This window comes from Periplaneta americana, chromosome 9, assembly GCF_040183065.1.
Source record: "Periplaneta americana isolate PAMFEO1 chromosome 9, P.americana_PAMFEO1_priV1, whole genome shotgun sequence".
Lineage (NCBI taxonomy): Eukaryota > Metazoa > Arthropoda > Insecta > Blattodea > Blattidae > Periplaneta > Periplaneta americana.
The window spans coordinates 34,745,712-34,755,859 of NC_091125.1; positions in this window are offsets into that span (position 1 = coordinate 34,745,712).

Consider the following 10,148-nt stretch of genomic DNA (forward strand, 5'->3'; position numbering starts at 1 on the left):
AATCATCTTCCTACATTTTTTTGACGAATGAAGAAAATAAAAAATAGAAACTGGACCACATCACCCTAAAACACATTAATATTTGGCTCTGCGTTGAAGCCGCTGCTCTGAGTTTTAATTCCGCCGGAAACACAACGTCAATAAGATGGTTTACTGTATGTTACTTCATTCCGAGTTTTGGAGCCATGCTGACTTGCATGTTACTGAAGTACCATCATGCACTTGACCACTATAGTATAAAATACACAGTAAAATACGAGTTTGGAATACACAGCATGAAAAAGTTTCGAGAGTTATAGGCTACTATACATATGCAAGTATATGTTTGTATTATATGGTAGGTTCACTAAAAAGAATACACTCACTTTGAACGAAAATAAAAAGGCTATTTCCATAGGTGGCTTTCACCAGATATACATATTTTCCAAATATTGCATGAATTATTTTATTTGTTTATTTATTTTATTTTCAAAAGTTTTAATACCTAGGTAACACAACAAAAATTGAAACACGATTTCGCTACCCATCTAGTTAGTTTAGATTAACATTCACATAAGCTATCTAAGCGTAATAGTAAATCGCCAAATCGTGGGTAGCTGTGACATAAAAACTACAACAAATCTACATGGAACGGAATTCACCGAAGGGTTCACGTTTTCTGCTCCAATTTTCAGCGAAAGGTGGACAGAGCTTTGTTCTTTACAGAGACGACAGTAACTGGTAACTGAACTGTCCTACCTTTAAATGAAACAAAATTAGTTACTCTAATTATTTCGTTTTCCATCAAGACGTCGTCCCATCCAATTTTCATCGGAAAAAAAAATTCAGAAATTAATAGGACGAATTTTTTTTCTCGAATTCAACATCAATAAATCAATTCAAAAAATAAATTTAAGTTTTATTTAACGACGCTAGCAACTTCCAAAGTTACATCAGTGTTGCCGATGTCCAGGAATTTTGTTCCGCAGGAGTTCGTTTACATGACAGTAAATCTACTGACATGAGCCTGTCACTTAATGCCCTCGACCTGGAGCGAGATTTAACACGCAATCTCGGGCATAGAAGGCCAGCACTGTACCGACTACGTCACCCAGGCCGACAAATCAATTCAATTGAGTTCTTAGTGTAGAACACGGAAAAACCCCCTTTTAAATGTTATTTGTTATTGGTATTTTATTTAAGTTATAAAATAGAGAATGTTCTATTTTTTTTTAATTCAGCTTTCTTAAGAATATGAATTTCAATAAGCCTTCTCACTCGAAATAATTCACAAAATTCAGAGAAATGCATTCACAATTAGAAATTCAGATATAAGTATAAATACTTACATACGAGTACATACAAAAATATTCATTGTTGTTAGTCAACTACTGACTGAAGACAGGTTTGAAACTCACAAGTGATACCAACAGGGCACCACTTACCAGGCAACTAAGCCAGGAGATAATGGAATAGGGTGGCCAGTGTGGTCAGTTTCTTTCCCCCTCCATTGAATACATCGCTGACTATCTACATCCTACATATTACACTAATCAAACTTCAGAAAATATACATTTATAGGGTAAAACTTTTGTTTTATAATGCAATGGTTTAATCGAAATCGTCTTTTAATTAGCAACTTCCTTCCCGTTGCATTCTCTATTTCTATTCACAAGAAACCAAGAACTAACACAAATTCATACTTGAATTACTTGAACCAAACTACAATGTATGTACTTTTATATAATGCATTTTACTGCAATAAATACTGAACGATCAAAGAGGTGAAGCTTTTAGTTTTTAATTAAAGGGCTAATAGATATATCTGAAGGAGTTAATGCTCTTTAAAGCAGTCGCTTCGGAAGGTCCTCTTCTCAATATATCGTACAAAGAAATATTTATCTGGAATTTACTTCGGAATCTCGATGTCACGAGATTAAACTTTTTTTCGTAAGTGAGAGTACGTACGTCACGTACATTGATCCAGATGTAACTATTACAAATTTAGAGTCCTTGATTTCTCACTCTTGTCCTATGTTAGCATGTATTTATAGTCGTCACGTATTAGCCTTCCTTTACATTGCTTGAACAAGTTTCTTTTAAATAAAAAATGCCTCCATTTCTTATTCGCAGCAATTTCAGGGATCCAATTCGTTCCCTATCAGATTTAAAGACTTAAATATTTAACAACCCTATCCAAACCCTTCTGAATAACATTGAAAGATATAAATCAGACTTACGATGTACAATCTTTAAGAGTGAAATGTCATCAATTTTAGGGTTTCCTGTCGGAATAAAATCCAATGAGATTAGTTCCGGCAGATATCCGTTTTATATCCTCTAGAGGAATGTGAGCAATTTAGCGGCAGGATCATGGATATATTTTAGATCCGCACGCCACATACTCGTGGATATCCGATGGTATTTTGTGGATGGAAAGGAAATATTCCGATTGTTTGCGGGTTTGTGGTACAGACGCAAACTTGTACATATTCGCAATAGCATTACTTTCACGTCGCTTTTATTTGCTCAATGACGTTATTAAAACGCCATAAAAATAGCACAATAACTGTTCTCTGAACGTAAAATAAAAACAAAGAACTTCACATAACATAAAATGTTTGAAGTAAATATATATCATGCCATTTCATGGACTTCACAGATGTGTGGGTAGTATAGAAAGACTAAAATTACCATAGAACAGACCATCAGTGAAAAATTCACCAACAGTTTCGCAGAGACTTTCGGAATTTAGCAGTGTTCAAAAACAAACTTATTAAGCATTTTCTTACTGTGTAGAGTAGGTTTAATTTTAACTTAATTGAATTTACTTTCTTCTTAACTTCTAAAATAAGCTATCTAGCCTTTATTAATCAGTTAATCTTTTAGTGCTTTGATTTTTATTGTATTTCTAAATTTAACACGAATTGTAATTATAATTTATTGTAGTTGTATTCTTAACATTGTAGTTATAATCCCCTGATAGAGGGGAAGAAAAGGCCAGATGGCCTTATCTCTACCAGGTTAAATAAATAAATAAATAAATAAATAAATAAATAAATAAATAAATAAATAGTATAACTTATAACACTCTAATTCTTGTATCCACTTCGTATTCATTTTACAATAGCAATTTTCAGATTCGCTGTGCATTCAGTACAGAAAATAGGAAATTAACGAAGTTGTAATCAAAATCACCCTCTTCGAAAGCTCTCTGTTAAAGTCATAAATCCGTCTGTCTCTATATTATGTCTGCTCCCTCCACATCTTTATTAAACTGCTAATTTCCCAATACTCTATCGTTCATAGCCCCATAATTTCTTTACAATTTGGCTCACAGGCATTCTCACTACGTAATTTTATAATCATCTTCTATATTTCAATATTTTCTTATGTTTGTGATATTCAAATTCGTGTGCAACATTCCTTTATGACCCGTAATGTATACCATTTATAGATCCTTAAAATAAAAGTATTTAGGATTATAGATAACCTGATTTGTTGTTTTTATTTCACAAAATATTTTGTGAATGGTATCATACTACATGTATATATGCAGGGTGATTCACGAACATTTACCGTCAATTACGGAGTTCATTTCCGAAGACATTCTGAGCAAAAAAATGTCATGTAAACATGTGGCCTAATCTCAATATTTTCAGAGTTACACTAATTTGAAGTTGTTTGTAAAATATCATTATTCTTTAGTTTTAAGGGTAAAAAAATATTACAGACAAAAATTAACAGTTCAGGAGTATCATTTCTTTAATTAGCTAGTATTTCGAAGCTAAAAATGTGTTGTGAATTTCATAGTTGCATTTTACAGTATATATTTATTTAACCTGGTAGAGATAGGGCCATCATTCTCTTCCCCTCTACAAGTGGATTATAACTACAATATTAAGAATACAATTACAGTTGATGTTAAATTTACAGATACAATAAAAATCAAAGTACTGAAAGATTATGAGATTAATGAAAGCTAGAAAGCTAGAAAATTTATTATGGAAGTTAAGTTTTTTTTTACCTAGTATAATGAAATTATATAGTGATGAAATTACCGGATATTGAAATATTTTGTGATAGAATAAGACAACGTGTCTCAATTACTGACCAAGTGCCTAGTAAATTTGTTTCTAAATTCAATTTTATTTCGACAGTCCCTGATGCTAGCAGGTAGCGAATTCCAGAGTTTTGGCTATTGTGAAAGAGAATGATTTCACACTCAGCCGACAGCGATGGGTTTCCAAGAGGTAATAAATTTAGTTAGTATGACATATCGGAAGAGAAGTCCCAAATATTTTTGTAGCAGATAAAAGAACACTGACAAAATTCACCTGCTATATCTCTCGCTCATCAAAGTTAAACTCTGTTACTCTTCATACTCGCATAGTACCCTGTCATAGGGAGCAATGAATCCCCTCTTCCAAGTTCCACAAATTGAATAAATTTACTTCACGCTGCCTCGTGTTCACGAAGGTCTTTGTAATCATTTGCGGAGACATGGTAAAGAATTGCTTTTAAGTTGCTTATGGACTAATTAATGAACTATTTAATGTATTACGTCGCTCAAAGTGAAATGAGTACATTATCTGCTTTGAAAGTGTTATTAGAACGATTTGTGAACCGACTATTACAGTAAGCGCTAGAGGCTAGTTTTGTGTCCAGGCAACGCTGGTTCGATCTTCGGTCAGCTCGTGATGGAATTTGTGGTGAACAAAATAGACGTTGCAGAGAATTTTCCTTTGAATACTCCCAGTTCCCTCTGACATACCAACAACACTTTCCAACTTCTCAAATTTCATCTATCACCTGCAATAGTTAAAAATATGCTGGGATGAATCTTAAGAGATAGTGCGAGTCTCCAATGCTGATATAGGAAAAGTTTGGGGTTCCAAACCCTTGGTCTTCCCAGGTACTCGTTTGAGGACGGAACCTGCCAGAGGTAGGATGGCTCACTTAACGGATTCACGACTTAAGCCCAGGCCACCTGCCGGTCTTGGACAATCATCGCATGTATAAGCGTATAGGTCGCAGATTGGACCAAAACAAGCCAAAGTGCAAGGATTCGTCCTAAGCCATGCCAAATGCAGTACACTCTTAACCTGTAGCCTAGTGTTTGCTAAGCTTCTTATTGTAAACTATGTGCACAACACAAAAAGAGAACTCCGCTTCATGTTTTGAGTTTTTGTAGAAACGCTAGGTTGATACCAAATTCAGTTGATTCATTTTTCCAACTAATGACATGCTTTACTACCTTCGAATGGCAAAGTTATTACTTAAATTTCCGTAGACAAAATACTCAATTAACTAATTTTTGTATTTTTATAATACCTAATTTAAATTACTGTTACAAAACTACAGTCAAATAAAATAATAATAATAATAATATAATACTAATAATAATAGTCTAATAATAATAATAATAATATAATACTAATAATAATAGTCTAATAATAATAATAATAATAATAATAATTATTATTATTATTATTATTATTGTTATTAATGTTAATAGAGACGATAATGAAGATGGTGACGATAATATTAACAATATTAGAATAATAATAACTACTTATTTCTAAAATTACTTATAAAGTAGTATGTTAGCATTATTGCGATTTTGTGCAATCAAATTTTGCCCTTGGTCTTTATTACGATTTTTATTTTATGCTTATTTAATGGAAAGAGATTTATACAATTTATATGAATAAAAATTCTGTTGAGATTCTGGCTGATATGTAAGCGACAACTATCATCATCAGGCAGTACATCTCACTTGACGCCGAGCACGAGCTTCTGCTCTTTCGGGCTGCAATGCCTAATGTAGTGTAAACCTAGTGTATTAAATAAATAAATTTAAAATAAAAAAATAATTAACAGGTAGGAATAACAACTCTGATTGATGTTCTGGCTGATATGTAGGCGACATCTATAATCATCAGGCTGTAGTACATCTCAGAGTAAGAGACTCAGAGTAAGAGCAATTATTGTTTGTATACAACTGAAGTCTGGTTAGAATAACATGTTACTAGTCAGCGACGTTTCGAGTGGAGTGGGAAAGAAACTGCCTACTCAATCACATTGAAAATACAAGACATAGCAATACCTACAATTGCACACATATTCAATAGTTCCTTAATCACTTCAACTTTCCCTAAAATATGGAAGCAAGCTTTCGTTCTTCCTCTTCCAAAAGTCAAAGTTCCCACCGACCCGAACGACTATAGACCAATCAGTATCCTGCCAGCCATATCAAAAGCACTGGAAAGAATCGTACACAGACAAATTACTAACTACATGAACGAACACAAACTATTCGACAAGTATCAGTCAGGTTTCAGAGCTGGACACAACACAAGCACTGCTCTACTTAAAGTGACCGAAGACATTCGTGAAGCAATCGACTCTAATAAAGTAACAATACTAACACTTCTTGACCTTAGCAAAGCTTTCAACTCTGTAAATTTCGACCTGCTCACCCATAAATTGAGAAATCTGCATTTGTCAGAGACTGCTGTGAGTTGGTTCGAATCCTACTTACGGGAAAGACAACAATGTGTTGTATCCGGGAATCGAAGCTCTTCCTGGCTTAACATAACATCAGGTATACCACAGGGTTCGGTACTCGGACCATTGTTGTTCACAATATATGTCAGTGATATTACATCTCATGTAAGGCATTGTAACTATCACTTGTATGCTGACGACCTTCAATGCTACATCTCTTCCCGCTTAGATCGAATAAATGACGCTATAGATAAATTGAACGAAGACATTGACTCGATTGTGACATGGACAAAGAAATTCCATCTTAATATCAATCCTGGAAAGACACAAGCAATCATATTAGGACACAAACGGCAAACCGACGCTGTAAAGCACCTCGACATTTCCCCCGTTAAAGTAAGTACAGTGCATATCCCTTTCAGTTCTTCGGTAAAAAATCTTGGCATTCACATGGATAATAATCTCAACTGGGACATGCAAATCACAGAAACCTGCAGAAAAGTATATTCTATTATTCATGTGCTAAAAAGGATAAATGTTCATCTTCCTTCTTGCTTAAAAAAGTCCCTTGTGCAGACCCTTGTATTTCCCTATTTTGACTATGCTGACATTTTACTGACTGACCTTTCCAGCGACAACAAAATGAAACTTCAACGTGCTCATAATTTGTGTGTACGTTTTGTAAGCAATGTTCGTAAATATGATCATATTACCCCATCCCTGGAAGCAATAGGTTGGCTTAAACTAGATAAGAAAAGAAATTTACATTCACTTCTCTTTCTCTTCGAAATCTTGAACTCTTCTATTCCTTCGTACCTGTCGTCTCGCTTCACTTACCTTTCTTCCCACCACAATCTGAACACACGCTCTCGCCATGAAACAATACTAACAATACCATCCCATCGCACCTCTTCATACTCATCCTCTTTCACAATAGCCCTGCCAAGACTCTGGAACTCGCTACCTGCTAGCATCAGGGACTGTCGAAATAAAATTCAATTCAAACGCAAACTTACTAGGCACTTGGTCAGTAATTGAGACTCGTTCAGACATGGTTTCTTGTAAATAGTTCTTTTAATCTACCACAAAATATCTCAATATCCGGTAATTTCATCACTATAGAATTTTGTTATTGTAGGTTTAATTTGTAATTTAGTAAATACAAAAATATTCTTTGTTCTTAACTTCTATGATAAAATGTCTAGCTTTCATTAATCAGGTATTCTTGTCGTACTTTAATTTTTATTGTAATTGTAATTGTAAATTTAATATTAATTGTAATCTTATTGTTCATGTTATAGTTGTAATCCCCTGGTAGAGGGGCAGAGAAGGCCTGACGGCCTTATCTCTACCAGGTTAAATAAATAAATCTAATCTAATCTAATTGTCTCCTGACTTAGTTACCTCATGACTGAGCTTCAAACCTGTCTTCGGACAGTTGACTAAACAACAACAATACTAATAAGTAGTTCCGATAATAATTAACAAGTGTAGTATTTAAAACACACTTTGTACCCGAGGGAAGTTTAAGAAATCTTTAATCAAACCAACAGTACTACTTTTGTTTAAAGTTTGTGTAAAAAATGTGATCAGCCTTCTTTTATTTTTTATTAATTACTTTATACATTTTGTGTGTTCATATTGTAGTTTGTAAATACGAGATAACTTATAATAATAATAATAATAATAATAATAATTATTATTATTATTATTATTATTATTATTATTATTATTATTATTATTATTGTCACCTTGTTATATATGACATATGTTTTATATCCACGCAGTTCTACCAATCGTTTGTAGAAGAATACAGTTTCATCTCACATAAACTATGCATCACTTTCTCTATTTCCAACATTTATCAACGTTGGCTTTTTTGTTTTGGATGAAATCAGATTAGTTTCACTCTAGCCTGGCTTGAACTTTTAATTTTGTAAAAGAAGGCATGATAGTAATCCAGCTAAATAGAGTACTTCAAATTACTTATATTTTCAGTGCATTTTAAGAAAGTGCTATTTTACATTTACGAGTATATTTCTCTAATATTCAAGATAAAACAATTTTCTGACAAACTACGCATGTGCATTTAAATCGATCATTCGCACTTACAATTCTGTATCAGAATTCCCGCTAAATGACTGTATTGACAGAAGCTTGTAGCCCAGAACTGCAGTTGACTGCAATGCATTATGTGGCATTAAGCTCTTATAGAGATTTCGCTTGCTGTAGCTACTTCATTTGGTGGGAATATGCTTAACACTAAATACGCCATTTGTTAGTGTGTTAGACCGGAGGAGTACAATCTATCTTCCATTAGAAGCATTTTCAGCTGTCACCCCTCCAGTTTGTCGATAAAAACTTTCTAAACGGATCCATTTTCATTTAAGTTGTTTTACAATAAAGCTTTATTCGTTCGTATTACAGCTTTCAGAATTAAGCCCTTACATCTGAATTAACCATTCAGATTTCACTTAACCGTGATCATCATCATCATACTTATACTCATCATCATCATCGTCATTATCATTATCATCCTCGTCAATAAGTCATCATCTCCATAATCATAATAACATTATCTTATTTATCATCTCCTTAGTTTTTGTAGTCCTCTTCGTCAAAATAATAAACACTAACACTAATATAATTTTAAAGTCATTCACACGATCACCAGCGCGGGCACAACTGTTAATATCTCTTACACTTTCACCGTCTCTACCACCAACATCACTCCCCGTCGCGGCTATTACCACTTCTGCAATAACCACTAACACTACTTTCTACGTTATCAACACTAACACCATTACAATGGTCATCAGTACCGACACTTTCAATATTATATATAATAATATGTTTCCTGATTTAAGGATTGCGTTTTTAGTTACATTTCAAAATTGGACCAGCATTTTTAGATTTCTCACTTCTGTCAAATTTACTTTTGCCCATTCATTTTATTATGGCTCATGCCTCGTACGTGAGAACGCTTACATCTTATTCTCTTAATAATTAGTCACATTACCAAGGATATACAGAGTGGAAGTGAAATAGCCTTGCAGATTTTCAGAACGAATAGCTCATGTTGTATGTAACAAAAAACTAAAATATCATAGTTTTTTTAAGTATTTTTTCAGATGTTTCACACCCTCTTAAACGGCAACTATTGCGAGTGGGATCGTGATTTTCGCCCATATCGATAGAAAATCTAATAAAGAATAATTTATCTCTCTGCCGTATTTCAATAGCGTGGACGGTTTTCGTATATATTTAATTTTTAAAACCTCTAATTTCAAGCCACTGCACAATGCAAGTGGCAACGTCGAGGCAGAGAACAGCTCACCTACCAAGACACACCGAATTCGTTCACCTCTTAATCTGTTTCACGATTAGATTGTGTTAGCGGCGATGTTACCGGACTGCTGAAACTTCAAACTCAGTTTTATATTTAAGCATGCATTTAATCACGAAACGTAATATAGGTTTTCAATCTGCAAGGTTATTTCACTTCCACTCTGTATATGAATCTAGAAACAGTGGCTAAGAACACACTGTACACGAGCCTGGCTCTTACGGTAGTGGCTAGAAACAGTTTTATTTTCTAATTTTAATTTGTACTTATTTACCTGTTTCGAGAAAAAATGAAAACTACATCAATCTGTATC